A 15,776-nucleotide genomic window follows, 5' to 3' on the forward strand; every position below is an offset into this window, starting at 1 on the left:
AGACATAAGTCAATGGGCTGACCCCCTGATCAGTGCCCTGACTACTGAACTAGGGAGCGGATTGAGACGCACCCATGGTTTGTTGTTGTAGTTGTCGCGCTAGTTGGTGTTCCAGTATAATCGGTCCGACGAAACTGATTCATTGAAAAACGTTCCGCGGTGCAAAAATAAATGCGATTAAATTTTTTATTTTTTTGCGTAATTAATTAACGCGTTAAAGTCACGTAATTAATTAATCTTAATTAACGCGTTAAAGTCCCGGCCCTAGTTTACATACAATGTCCTGGGGTGCATGTTCATTTATAGATGGTTTGTTTATAATGTGAGGCAAAAGCGTGTGTTTTACAAGTTTTGTGTCTTTAACTCTGGACTTTTCATGTGGCCAAATTCTTTTGGGCCGTAAAACTTCTTATCAGATGGTGTCCAGGGTAACGGAGAATCTTTCTCTGTTGTGTTGGGGGAAGGTCTGTTACTGTTAAGCACAAAGCATTCAAAACATATTTGTTAAATGTAACTGGCGATTGTGTGTTTGATTCGCCTGAGTTGCTACAACGTGAATAAAATAGAAATGTTTTACCCATTGTGAAAAAGTACACTTCCACGTATTGGCCGCATACTTTAAATCTTCCCCCCACAAAAAAATAAAAAAATAAAATAAAAAATAAAAACACATTTAAAGGTTATTATTTACATTTTAATAGAAATATTAAATAAGACACATTGATATACTGTACACTCTAAAAAAGGCTGGGTTAAAAAAAAACATTTCTGGGTTATTTGGCAACACAGCGCTGGGTAAATATTGGACAGAGCACATGCTAGTTGTAATGATTTGGTGTTTTAATTGTAGTAGGTTGGAAAATGCATGTTAAAATTAAAGACAGGGAAAAAGGATCTGCAGGCCATCTGCTGGTACATAAGGGTAACGCAGCTGACATTTTACACTGGGTTATTCTTACCCAGCTTGTTGGGTTTTATACAATAACTCATTTGCTGTTTTGTTTTTTGTTTTTTTTAAAGTTCTGGGTCAGTCAATTTAATATTGACATGTTTTTTTAATTTTTTTTATATAATAAAAATACAATCTGAAATCTGTGTTATATCGGACAGAAACGTTCATATATAAAAAAAATTTACTCAATGGCAAGTTCGTTTAATGTTATAAAATGCTACAAATCATTGCGTACATGTTTTAGAATGTGACAGGAGCAGCCAATGGGAATCGACGGGCTTGTTGATGTCGATGAGGCCTTCACAGGGGAGAGTCTAGTTGACACAGTCTCTGTAGAAATTTGAGACTGCAATAGACGTGATGGAGAATAATGCTTTAAAGGGGTACTTCACCGCTGGAAAGATGAATCTGTATTTAAACTGGGTCAGAAATGTACTGTAGTACTGTAGTAGAAATGTGAAAATATTTTTTGAATTTGGTGCTTTCTAGACTGAGAAAAGACAGAAAATGTATTTTTGTCTCATGGGAATGAAAGACAACAATTCCCAGAATGCTTCGCTGCCCTACAAGGCCACTCCCGAGGCCACTCCCAAAGCCACCGCTACTGGATTACTGTGACTGAGTTGGAGAACAGACACTACAATTAAAAACTGAATGTGTCTGTTCAATATAACGATTGAGTCGCAGGAGTCAGATTACATTCATCGTGATGAATGAGCTGAATGAGCTCTTGTGATAAGAGCTGAGGTAAGCGTGTCCGCACTCGCAGCATACATTCACAGCGTATGTTCAGTATGGTGCCTTTTCAGTTCATGCCTTTGGTCGCTTAACTTTCATAGAAATTAATTTGAGAAGTTAAAACACTTACATTGCTCCGGTGCTCCGTTTACATGAATGCCTGCAGGCTACAGCTGTGAGCTGAGCTGTGAGTGTGATCTCCATCCTCATGTGCGGGTGTAAAACATGTGGAAATGACTCCCTCTGCTGGCTGTAGTCTTTAGCCTTTGGCCAAAAATTCCTCAGATGATGCAAATTGACGATATTTGCGTCATCAGAGGTCATTGTTGCTCCCTACACATACTATACACTGTGATGAATTCTGTAAAGGTAATGTGTTTTTTTCATGGGTGCTTAGGTGTGTTCAACTTTATTATATAATAGAATTATATGGACTCCTTATATTTGGTTATTTGGTTTCCTTATGGAGTCTCCAATGATCATTGAAGCTTGCAGAAAATACAGTTTTGTGTACTGTTTACTTTGGTTAAAGCAAATTATGACCAAATTAATGAGTTTAATAAGATTATAGAAATTATTAAAAGGCCTCAGGAATCTTTTGCAGGTGTTTAGAGTTAATTAGTTGATTCAGATGATTAGGTTAATAGCTCGTTTAGAGAACCTTTTCATGATATGCTAATTTTTTTAGATTTTTTGAGACTTTTACTTTACTTGACTAAATATTTCCGCAAGTACTTGTATTTTTACTTGAGTACATATTTTGCCTGCCCTGCCCACCTCTGCCTTTATTTATACAGCACTTTTTACAAGTCCAGTTGTTTTAAAGCAGCTTCACAGTGTTAACAAGAAATAATGCAACAGAATTTGATTCGGCTGTACAGCCGCTCTGGTGAAACCGGTGATGTTATCCAGCTCATTTCAATTATATAGTGTCAATGTGGATATATCAGTAATATAGTTGAAATTTAAGTGTCCCCAACTGAGCAAGCCAAAAGCCAAAGGGTGACAAGGAACCAAAACTCCTTCAGGCCAGAATGGAGCGAAAAACCTTGGGAGAAACCAGGCTTAGTCAGGGTGCCAGTTCTCCTCTGCTCGACGAACAGACAGTAATGATACATTTATATAGCTTTTTCTAGGCACTTAACACGCTTTACATATAGAATGGGGGAATCTCCTCAACCACCACCTATGTGCAGCATCCACCTGGACGATGCCATGGCAGCCATATTGGTGGAGAGGAGGCCGAGTGATGAAGCCAGTCAGGAGAGGGGGTGTTAGGGTGGTAAAAGATGAGGAAACAGTTGCAGGGATAACTGTTTATTAAGTGACAAGAGCAAACAAAACCAGGATCACAGCGAGGAAATGGGAGTCCTCCGTCAAAAGGGGAAACAGGGATGATGCCAGCCAGGTACAAGGAAGTACAATGTAAGTGTTCTCAGAGCAAATGGCAGAGCCGGTCCAAACTGCAACACTGGAGAATGGAGGTAGTAATGAGTACAGTCCAAAGACAATGAGGTAGGCAAGGTTCACAGACAAACACTTGGTGACGTAACGTCACAATGGCAGGAGGAGAGAGAGAATGGAGGTAGGGACCTGGCAGCCAGAGTAGACAGAGAAACTGGGAGCAAAAGAAAAGGAGAGAGGAAAACAAACTAAAACTAAACTAGCCAGACGGGAGCTCAAAAAACAAGATTAGCAAAACAGGGGGAAATAACAAAATAAAGAAATAACCAAACTGCAGGAAGAAGGCAGCAAACAAGACTAAACTAATACTCATACTCATACTCATACTAATACTAATACTGTAATAGACGCAAGATCACAGTCTCAGTAACCTCAGACAAGAGCCAGGTAACTCAGCAAAGCAGATATTTGATCTGGCGCAGGATAGAAGACAAGAGGAGAATATTAAGGGTGACAAACGAACTAAAACAGGTGTGAGCCCTAATGAGATAAGGTAAAAAGAGGGACAAAGTAACAATACACAACACAAACAAGCCCAAAGCTGATCTGACCGGCACCCTGACAGGGGGATAATTAGGAGACCATGATGGACAGGTCCTCATTCCTCCATCCTCCAGGTGCAATTAGAGAATTGAGATATCCTACATGATGGCTGAGCTCCATCGGTTTCCAGGTCAAAGGATGGAGGATGGAGGACGGAGGAGCGAGGAAACTAGGAGGGATGTTAAGAAGCACCCAGAGAGTCAGGACCTTGGTTCAACATCTCACCTGAAGGGCGGTGCTCTTTGGCAGTATGAGTGCCCCCTGCTGGCCTCACTAACACCTTTACCAGCAGCAACCTAGTTTTCCCAGTTAGTCTGCCATCCAGATACTGACCAGGCAGTACAGTGGGAAACCAGTCTTGGGCTACAGGGGGATATGACTGCTGGTGTACAGTGTATGATTCTGATTCTGGAAACTTTACAGGTCAGAGGTCATTTTAGATAAATAGATATTTGTAAGATTATTCGAAAGATTGGAGTCGTCAGGCCAGAGACGGGTTTATTGAGGATGTCATGTTGATGTGTCATTTACAGGGGGGAGTTTAATTGACACACTCTCTGCTGACACTTCAGGGATGCATTGGTCATGTCCAGGCGCAGGTCTACCATCTGATCTGGATATCTAGAAATACTAGGTAATGATCTGAGATATCATCGCTCAGCTGCAGAATATCAACGGTATCAACATTTATTCCATGTGACATTATTAGATCTACAGTATGATTATGACGATGAGTGGGTCCTGATACGTGTTGTCTAACTCTAATAGAGTTTAGAATGTCTCTAAATGCCAATCCCAATGCATCTTTTTCATTGTCTACATGGATATTAAAATCATCAACAATTAGTACTTTATGTGCAGCCAGTACTAACTCTGATAGAAAACCAGCGAATTCTTTGATAAAGTCTGTATTGTGCCCTGGTGGCCTGTATACAGTAGCCAACACATATGTCAAAATGGGATTTATCAATTTTACTTCATAACATTACATAAAGCACTAAAACTTCAAAGGAATTATATTTGAAAATACACTTCTGAGTAATACTGAAGAGATATAATAAATTACGTGGCTCGTGGACTCATTTAAAGTAATGTAGTCGTCAGATTTTAGCCTGGTTTCTGTCAAACACACAGAATGCACATCTAAATTATTATCTGCAATCATATCATTAACAATAAGCGTTTTTGGGGAAAGGGAACAAATATTCAGCAGTCCGAGCTTTATTATTTGTTCATCTGTATGTTGTTTATTTGTTGGACATTTTGGTAACGCTTTACAGTAAGGGTACATTAATTATCATGAATTCATGCATTAATTCTTGCATGACTTATGCATTACTATACATGCATTAATATCTCATGAATCATCAGGAAGTAACAGGAATTCAAAGTCTTTCCTTCATGACTTCATGGATGAACAACGCCTTAATTAAAACATTAAATAAGGTGAGTACATCATGATGAATTATGGTTTATTACACACGATCATGATGTTTTCAGTGTTCACAAAAAACATTGATCTAAATCATGCATGTTAAACTACTTTAAATTATGCTTTATTATATTTATCGGGAGGAGCAGATTTAGACAATTAACCTAATTAATTTGCTTTACTCTGGTTGTGTAATGCAAGTGTGAACTTCTGAATTATTAAAGGAAAATACAAAAAGCAACTTTACCTTATGCACAGGCTAGACCAGTAATGTTATGTCAATTAATGTGATTAACTAAAGTTTTTTATTAATCATGATCTCTGGGTTAAGCATGTGATACAATGTGACACGATTCGATACGATTCAATAAAAATACATGGGCCAGAGCCAATTAGTTAATGCTCAACACATTTTCTCAACAAACAGAACTATGCATTTTTCTTCAATTTATTGAAGACAAAAGTGGATTATAACAAAGTGCATTTTGATTAAATATTTGCAACTTTAAGTGCTCTGATTAATTGTACACAAATTGTTTTAATCTGGAAATTACCACAAGTCAACATTTAACTTTCCAAGGGTAACAGTCTGAGCTCACACAAGCACAACATATTATTATTATTATTAAATATTCTTATAATTCATTTGTTGTGACACCATGTACTGCCATAACATATTTCACTATGAAATCACTTAAATGCTACATCTTGCTTTAACATTTGGCACAACAACAAATCTAATCTACCTCATAACAGGATGGATTTTTAAAAATCTTAAGCCTAAACCAGGTTTGTCCTCAAAAAGGCAGGTTGAGCAAAGGATACTCTTGGTAATGCTAGCTTTATCCTATGACAGATAGGATGCTGTGAAGCTTGGATGTTGTGTTGTCCAAAGTAGTTTGCGTAGGTTCCCGTGTTTTTTTTAGCTGCGGCGAAGCTAGCTTGTCTGCACGGTGTCTTTGCAGGTGGGCATGCAGGTTAGTTGTATTACAGGTGTAACATATAGAAGCCTGGCAATGCTTGCAGATTGCATTTGTTTTATCGATCCCTTGGTTTCCTTCCTTTGCGTGTGTCCAAACATCTGCCTTTAGGGACAACGGCGCTTCAAAAATCTTCAACATTTCCAGGAGTTTTTTTTAAACTCGCTGGCGCCGCTGCGCCCCCTAATGGCTGGGCGGAGTATCGATACTAAGGGCTAGAATATCGATACTGTATCTTTTTTTATTTTATCGGTATGTATCTAAGAATCGATATTTTGAGCACACCCCTATAACAAACTATTGGATAGATAAGCTATAAGGCCTACAGTATGCATTAATATCTCTTTCCTTTGTGCTTGTTGTGAAGCGGAAGCGTTGCCTCTGCAGTGCACGTGTGCTCGCTATGACTTCATGTTGCTTCAAGCACATCATTCTGCAAACGGGATGTGCATTAGCGCATGTTACATATGTAACCTTAGTTCCCTGAGAACAGGGAACAAGACGCTGCGTCAGCTGACGCAACGGGGAACGCCTTCAGCGTGACAGGTGTCTGAAATCGCTATCAAATCACAATCCTACTGACCGTCGGCAGCTGGTGATGTCATCACCGTGCGACCAGGAAAAGTATAAAAGGGCACCCTGCCAACATGACGCTATCCACTTCGTCTGAAGGGACTGTGGGCAGGCACACCTTGAAGCATGGCCATGTGATGCAGCGTCTCGTTCCTTGTTCTCAGGGAACTAAGGTTACATACGTAACCGGGGACGTTCCCTTTCGAAAGGGAACTCGCGCTGCGTCAGCTGACGCTACGGGGAACGATATACCCACGCCGCCATGCTGAGGGGAGTGCACGCCCCTTACTGGCAGTGAGAACTGCCTGGACGAGTGTTTTCCAGGAAGTCTGAACCACTCCCCCTCTAGCCACACAGGCTGCCAGTGACATCATTCTCTACGGTCATAGCCCAAGCTTTATGCCTAAGAGAGAACCTTATCAAGTTTTATCTGAGGTTTCCTACTCTCGGCTTGCTCGAGGGCCTGGGACTTACTACTTCAAAGGAAGGAGTCCCTTAACCTGTTAAGCTGACTTCCAAATTTTGAAAAAATCCTAAGAAATGCATACTCAGACTAAAACAAATACAGTTTGTGAATCCTTTGCACTAAAAGCATAATTATGGTCTCATTTGAAAGCAGACACTTGGCAAATTACTGTAAAGTCAAAATGATAATATTTTTATAATCAAAAAAAGCTATAATAAGCTTCAAAGTTTTGTAAAGTTATTAGAAATTTATTTGTATGAAATATCTTTATGAATAAAATTGAAGTGGGCCTTGGAGAAATCTAGAAATGCACTACAGCTAAAGCCACAAGTCTGACGATGTTATATTTCAGATCTGAAGATGATCAGTCTAGAACTCTGAATTTTATTAAACGTTCTACAAGATCGTTTCATGTGATTTTATTTTGAGATATCTCTAAAATGTCAACTGATGTTTATTGCCACATCTTCTCAGCTTTCATTGACTATATTGCCTCTATTGTTTAGAGGTGCAAACTGCCCCATTCAGTTTGTCTCCCCGGCACACATTCACACTTCTGCGGACTGGTTATGGCTCTAATTATTATTCTTTTGTCTGCATTATAATTACTAACGATTCTCTATTCAAACTGTTCTATTCAAACCTCATTTCTAAATCAAACCTCTCACTTTACCCTCACTGAGACTCTATCGAATGCATTTCGTCCAAATAAGCATTTCAGTAGTTTTACATGCTAGAAAATGTTCATAAAAATTAAGTATTTACTCAATGGCAGGTGCATCTAGGGCAAGCTAGCATGTTAGCTTAGCACACAAGCAAAACAACAATTTATACGATTAAAATCATGATTTATTCAAAACTTGCTTCATATCACTTTATAATTTATAAGTAGAGTGTGTTATATAACAATTTGTTATATCATAAAGCTTCGGGTCAAAAAATCTGACAGAAAATATACAATGCTAAAAGCTATGTGGAATAGCATTGCATTATAAATATAATCTATTATGAAACCACCCAACATGGCATAAAGAACACAGACCAACCATATATTGCCGCGATTGTGTGTTTATGGTCTTAAAACGTGTCTATCTGCATAAAATAGCGATCTGACGATCTGAGGAAGCAGTTTTGGTCATGTCAGATACTTCCTGAATGTCACATGGTGTGTCTATTCTTCATGTGTTCCACATGGGGGTGAATTTTCAGTAGTACAGCTTTCCAGCGCCCTCCGGCTGCCAGAATGAATTGAAAACACAGCATATCACAGTCTACTGCTCTCATAATCATACATCCGCGGATTTTGGATAAAGATTTAATAAATAATACTTCTCTGCATAGAAATTTGACTCAAACATGTGAGAATCTATCAATATTTCTCCACATCTGCACACATTTGAAGTAAAAGCCCTGAGGGAAGTTGTTTTGTCGAGTGTATTCATGACGACCACAGAGGAGTTTTTTATGAATGGGAGCAAATGACGCGCATATTACAATCAAAAGGTAGCGACGCCCAAGATCATATTCATAACTCCTGGCACATATTAACACATTACGGTCATTATAAGACTTTGAGAATAAAACAGAGGTAAAAAAATTTAACTTTAGTCTTAGATCTTTTTAATGATGTATAGTTTGTCAAGGTACTTACACCTGATAGTAATTTTGAGCTAATTTAAGCAAAGAGAGCTTCAGCACGTCCTCGTCCTCGTGACGGTTAACAGGTTAAGGGAATGTGGCTAGGGGACCCGAGGGCGCCCCAGCTGTCACTAATTTGGGAAAACCTTCACCGAATGCCACCAAGAAGGCCTCACCTGGCATCACTTCTGTGGGACACCCCAGCTTGGCCAACCCTGTCTGTCAAAACAGAGCCTCCAGACATCGCTCTTACTCATGAGCATCCAGACTGAGGGACTGCAAACTGGCAATGTCCTCCTCAGACCGGAACTCGGAGACGGGAATCCTGGAGAGCAGTACTCAGCTTAGTGCTTCTTACCCTTGCCAGCGAGGGGAGTCTCTTCTGCTCGATCCTAGGATCTACTGAACACATTTATTACAGGGGTGCTCAGGAGGCCTAAAAAAGGCCTACAGACTGATCTAACCGGGAGGCCCCGAAGGGGGCCTTCCCGTCTGATCAGACTCAAGCGGCCGTAAGCTCACAGACAACCCTCAATGAGGGGAGCTCTTAAGCCAGCTTGGTAGGTAAACCATGCTGTAGGCTAGCCAGTCCCTGTCCTGAAGGGACTGCACAGCAGAAACGGAGTCTCGTCGTGCTAGGGCATGAGCCCGCCCTTGAGTTATACCGGCCCAGGCCGGGACCCACTGGCGGGTAGCCGCTAGCTATCAGCACAAAGCCAGTTATACGTTCTCGCTTAGGGGAACCGTTTCCCCTCCAGGGAGGCCAGGAGGCGCCTCTACCTGGCACCGTTAGTGCTAGCTGTTAAGAGCCGCAGGCAGGTGGCTTTACTGGTTCCTCAGGGGGCCCATGAGGCCATAACCCCAGAAGCCACCCATGCTAATGGCTAGCTTGTCACCGAGACCTGGTCCAGGAATCCCCTCCCAAAGAGGCCCAGAAAGGCCTGACAGCACAATGCACTGGCCTACCGTGCATCCCGGCTCGGGGGCTCACCCTCAAGCGACCTGGAGCGGCCTACCTCCTGCCAGCCAATGTGCAAACTGTCGGGAGTTGCTGTGTTCCCGGGGCTCGCCTCCAGGGAGGCCTGTTTGATGCCCACGTACAGTCCGGTCTTTTAGGGCGGCCTGGAGAGGCCTGTTGCCGAATGGCAGTTCCCTATTAGATTGGTGACAGACGGTGCTTATCCGATGCCAAATCCCACCGGAAACCCCGCAGGGCCGGGAAACGACCTTAGGACGGCCTGAAGCGGCCTGCCCCTGATAGCAGATCATGCTAGCCGCCTGGCTAGCACCCACGCACACTGTTGCAAGACCTGGGAACCGGGGCTCACCCTACAGGAGGCCTATAGCGGCCTAGATCCTGTCAACCAATGGTCGGAACCCTAGGTCACCCCCTCAGGGGACGCCATCTGAGGCATGCTGAAACTCAGCGAACCCTCCTAAGTCGGGCTGACAGTGGCTTGTCTGCTGGCTGATGAGGACTGGATATCTAGTCACTACCTGGGGACTCATCCCCAGGGAGGCCGTAAGGGGCCTGCTTATGACGAGGTTTCTGCTGCAGCCGACATTCCCGTAGGGAGGCCTACTGAGACCTACCACCTGACCCAGAGTTAACTGCCCGGACTGCCTCAGCTGGCGTCTCCCGCCAGCCAGCCTTCTATAGTTGGTCCGCCCCAGCGGCCCATAGAAGCCTTCTGCGACGGCCCAGTCTCCCAGGCAGCGCCGACCAGCGTGGACCTAAAACACAATGCCCACAGCAGTGCACTCAGCATAAAACGCCTTGAACCCTCTAAAGCGAGGGGAGTACAACTTACGCCACCTGCCTCTAGGGCGGCCGTCTGGTCGTCCAGCGGTCCACCGTCCACGCAAGGGCGTCAGCCCAGACAGTGTTTTGGCTCCAGGGGAGCATCCTACCAACCCATGCTTTCCGAAGGTTGCGAAGTACAGCTCGACCCGAGCCCTAAAAGGTGAAGCAGAAGACACAGAGCAAAAAGTGAAAGATATTCAACACACACAACCGGCCATTTCCTGAACCAAGCCGGGGGGGCGCCCAGAAGTGGCGGCCGCACTAGCTCTGGGGGGCGGGGCTAGCAAAACCAGTCTGACTGCGCACCGCGAAGAGACGCCTACCCCGTCCCCACGACCACTGGCTGAGTCGCGATTCATTCTGCTATACACCTTTTTGCATTAATAACAACCCCCAAATGCAGAAGGGGGGTGGGCATTGGCCGGACGACCCTACTGTGGGGAGGCCGGGTAGGGATACAAAGCTCCTGCGGGACTACCGACAGGAGCCCGGGCAACTGCCAGGGCGATATGCCACCGCGAGACGCCACCGTCATCCCATCAACAACCTAGGCCAACTTGATGCACTAGCATCGGTCTGATAATCCCACAAACAACGGCCCTAAAAAGGGCTGGGACAGACCTTAGTGCAGTTCATGCGCTAGCCTGACCTCACATATTCATCTAGATATTTCACTAGCAGAGGTGCCAACGCTACCCAGAGGTGGCTACAGCTAAAAAAGTTCGCCAGGAGAACATGCATCAGTTTATATTGCCGCTACATGCCTGCGGCATGTGCGGTGGCCTCAACTGCTCATATTACACATATCCAGAAAAGAAACAGCCTTATAAACTACTGTTGCTACACTAGCAAACATACAGCCTACATAAACACTCTGTGTTTATACAAACATCGTTCTAGCCACCTTTACCGGGGAACTACAGGCCCACTTCTCCAACTGTCACATTACTTCACTCTTTTGCAGACAAAAACATTCCTCAGGGAAGCATAGAGTCCAAACATACGGCATTGAAAAGAAGAATGTTTGCCCTAAAAAGGGGACTCACCCGCTGTCTTCAGTGCCTCATCGCTTCATGTAACATGCATGCTTCGGCGCACTAACCTGAGGGTGGGGCGCTCTCACACACCGGCCTGGCAGGCCGTCAGAGTCTCACATCCGCTCATCATCGGCCCGCGCGGCCTAGTGTAAAGCGCGCCCGGGGAGAGAAAAGAAAAACAACAGAAAAACAAAGGAGGGGACACAACATCACTTGTGTCTCACCACCTCGCTTCCGGCGCTGGAAGTGGTTCTTCTCCCCGATGTCCCTCCTCCTGTTACGGGTGTCCCGCCTCTTCTGCGTTCTACTCCTCCACGGAGGGGGTGCACGAGAGGCCACGCTGCTGCGTTGGCCCAGTCGATGATCCTCGAATCTCGAAGGGCCAGAGACACCCTCCTGCCTGGGCGCCACCCCGGACCTCACCGGAATACACGTTCTATATGCCGCTGAGCGCACCCTCGCCTCTCTGAACTTTCCCACCACTGCCTCGACGGAAGTGCCGAAAAGCTCAGAGGGCGAGACAGGGGCATCGAGGAGAAAAGCCTTTTCTTTCCCCCCAAAATCCGCCAGGTTCAGCCACAGATGCCTCTCCGTGGCGACCATAGCCGCCATCGACCGTCCGATGGCGACTGCTGTGTGTTTGGCCGCCCGGAGAGAGAGATCTGTGGTGCGGCGCAACTCAGCCATCGCATCAGGGGGTAGGCCCTCCCCCTGATCGAGGTCCCTCAGCAGATCAGCTTGATAGGCCTGCAACACCGCCATTGTGTGCAAGGCCGCCGCCGCCTGACCCGCCGACGTGTATGCCCTGCCGTTAAGACGCAAAGTCGTCTTTAATGGTTTCGACGGCAGGGCTGGAGCTCTTAGTGTCGATGGCCGCCCGGACACGAGACAGTTCGCGAACGTCTCGTCGATGGGCGGCATCGACACATACCCTGCCTCGGCCAATCCCTCGACATCAGCGAAGTTAAAACCCTGATGTCGATGGATTCGCGCCGAGTAGGGTTTCTTCCATGCCCCCACAACCTGCTCGTGAAGGTCGGGGAGGAATGGAAGGCTCCCGGGAGCTGGGCGGCTATGGTCGGGGAGAAACCGATCGCCCAATCTGTCAGGGCGGGCAGCCTCTCCCCTGGCTCTCTGCCACAGCAGCTGAAGTCTCAGCGCCGCGCACCCCATCACATCTAACAGCTCCCCATACACGGGGCAGGATGGCTGGGAGGATTCAGCCTCAGCCACATTTTCCTCCTCATCCACAGCCATCCTCTGATCGACCGGAAAAGCACGGGCTGACGACGAGGAGGAGTCTCCATCCGACTCCTCCTCCGTCAGCCTGCTCTCGCGACCTGGCTGATCATCCGCGAGAACTGTACTCTCCAGACGATGAGCCAGGTCCATCTGGGAGCCCCAGGACAGACGGCGCCGCTCAGCCTCAGCGTGAGCGGGACCGCTCCCAGATGCTGGCTCTTCTTCCCTCGAGAAGAAGGCCAGGCAAGAGTGGAGCGTCCTCAACGGAAAACACTCGCAGTTTGCGCAGGAGGCCCCCTCGAGAACTCCTGCACGTGCTCTTCCCCCAGGCAGAGCACACAAAGGGTGTGTGTGTCCTCAGGCGTGAGAAACCTGGTACACGGATCAGCGCACTTCCTGTACGCTCCCTTAACTTTACGTGTGCATTTTATATTTTTTTTTTTTTTTTTGACTTTCCAGCGAACCAGACAGAACAGTCCCTGAAGACGAAAGGATAGCGTCATGTTGGCACGGTGCCCTTTTATACTTCCTGGTCGCACGGTGATGACATCAACAGCTGCCGATGGTCAGTAGGATTGTGATTTGATAGCGATTTCAGACACCTGTCACGCTGAAGGCGTTCCCCGTAGCGTCAGCTGACGCAGCGCGAGTTCCCTTTCGAAAGGAAACTCTTCTTATTTTTTTTTATTTTTTTTGTTTTCAGTCCAAATCAAAATTAAGTTGAGTTTTTGCTTAAAAAAAGCAAAATTATCTGCCAATCGGGTGAGGGAAATAATCTTATTTCTGTTTGGGACAAAAACAAGAAACAAGATTTCAATTAGAAACAATATTATTTTTCTTACTTCACTGGCAAATCATTTAGCTTATTTTAAGCAAAAACTAACGTGATTTGGATTTTATTTTCAACAAAACAAGAAAAAATATCTTATGTCATTTTACTGATCTAGTAAATGCATATTGCTTTAAGAATGTTTAGTTATTTAGACTAAACAAGACAAAATAGCAACATATGATATACAGGTCTGAAAAATAAATGATAACAATCTTTTATTGCACTAAAGTATTATTATATGAAATACTTCAATATAGAGCAGCACAAAGCGGGCATTCGCTAATGCACATCCCATGCGCAGAATGATGTGCTTGAAGCAACATGGAGTCATAGTGTCACGGAGTGACTTTAAATGGCGGAACTTAAAATGGCGGAACCTAAAATGGCGGAAATTTTCCGCCCGGACCATTGCACAGGGAACACACGATCAGTTCCGGTAACTCCGGGCAACGACAAGAGCGTGTTATTGGGGAGAACAGGGGGGGGAGAGTTGATTCGGGCAAGGAGAGAGTTGATCCCTGCAAAGGGTGGAGTGATCCCGGCAAACGGGGGCGGGGGGGGTGAAGTTGATTCGGGCCAACGCTGCAGGGTGAGCGCAGTTGATTTGGGCGATCGCGGGGGGTGAGACGGAGCGACCGGTGGATCAGAGGGACGTCCCGAGGCGGATGATACAGACCGGGCGAAGCGAGAATGAAGTATTGGGCTGAAGAAAACATGAGCTAAGTGTTGGAAGCATTCATGGTTGAAACCACTGTGTTGATATGTATTGTTACTGCCTTGGAGAAATTGTTTACATTAAGAAGGCATTTGGAATGTATTGAAAAGAGGAAGGAGCGTGCTGAAAGATCGTGGTCTCGACGTTTTCATATGGTCATCTTTTGCACTGATCCGTTCTACTACCCAGGACTTGTCTCCCGGCCCAATGTGGTGATCCTGACCCTAATTCACCGTGAGTGTGTGTGGAGTGCAGTGGGTGAGTCTTTCCTTTGATGTGTGTCCACCGAAGAATTATCAAACGTTGTCAGCGATCCCTCCCTAGGTCGAAGAGAAAGCCCTGTATCAGAGGAAGCACTAAGGCCGACTTCTGCCTGACTACGGATCTGTGAGTTGAAACAAAGAGCCCAGTGTACTGTCCTGTATACTCACCTGTATGCCCAAAGCTAAGAGCCCGGTGCACCGCCTGTATACTCACCTGTATGCCCAGAGCTAAGAGCCCAGTGTACCGTCTGTATACTCACCTGTATGCCCAGAGCTAAGAGCCCAGTGTACCGTCTGTATACTCACCTGTATGCCCAGAGCTAAGAGCCCAGTGTACCGCCTGTATACTCACCTGTATGCCCAGAGCTAAGAGCCCAGTGTACCGCCTGTATACTCACCTGTATGCCCAGAGCTAAGAGCCCAGTGTACCGCCTGTATACTCACCTGTATGCCCAGAGCTAAGAGCCCAGTGTACCGCCTGTATACTCACCTGTATGCCCAGAGCTAAGAGCCCAGTGTACCGCCTGTATACTCACCTGTATGCCCAGAGCTAAGAGCCCAGTGTACTGTCCTGTATACTCACCTGCACGTCCAAAGCTAAGAGCCCAGTGTATGGTCCTGTATACTCACCTGTATGCCCAGAGCTAAGAGCCCAGTGTACCGCCTGTATACTCACCTGTATGCCCAGAGCTAAGAGCCCAGTGTACCGCCTGTATACTCACCTGTATGCCCAGAGCTAAGAGCCCAGTGTACCGTCTGTATACTCACCTGTATGCCCAGAGCTAAGAGCCCAGTGTACCGCCTGTATACTCACCTGTATGCCCAGAGCTAAGAGCCCAGTGTACCGCCTGTATACTCACCTGTATGCCCAGAGCTAAGAGCCCAGTGTACCGCCTGTATACTCACCTGTATGCCCAGAGCTAAGAGCCCAGTGTACCGCCTGTATACTCACCTGTATGCCCAGAGCTAAGAGCCCAGTGTACCGCCTGTATACTCACCTGTATGCCCAGAGCTAAGAGCCCAGTGTACTGTCCTGTATACTCACCTGCACGTCCAAAGCTAAGAGCCCAGTGTATGGTCCTGTATACTCACCTGTA

The sequence above is a fragment of the Pseudorasbora parva genome, chromosome 1, assembly GCF_024679245.1.
Source record: "Pseudorasbora parva isolate DD20220531a chromosome 1, ASM2467924v1, whole genome shotgun sequence".
NCBI classification, from domain to species: Eukaryota; Metazoa; Chordata; class Actinopteri; order Cypriniformes; family Gobionidae; genus Pseudorasbora; species Pseudorasbora parva.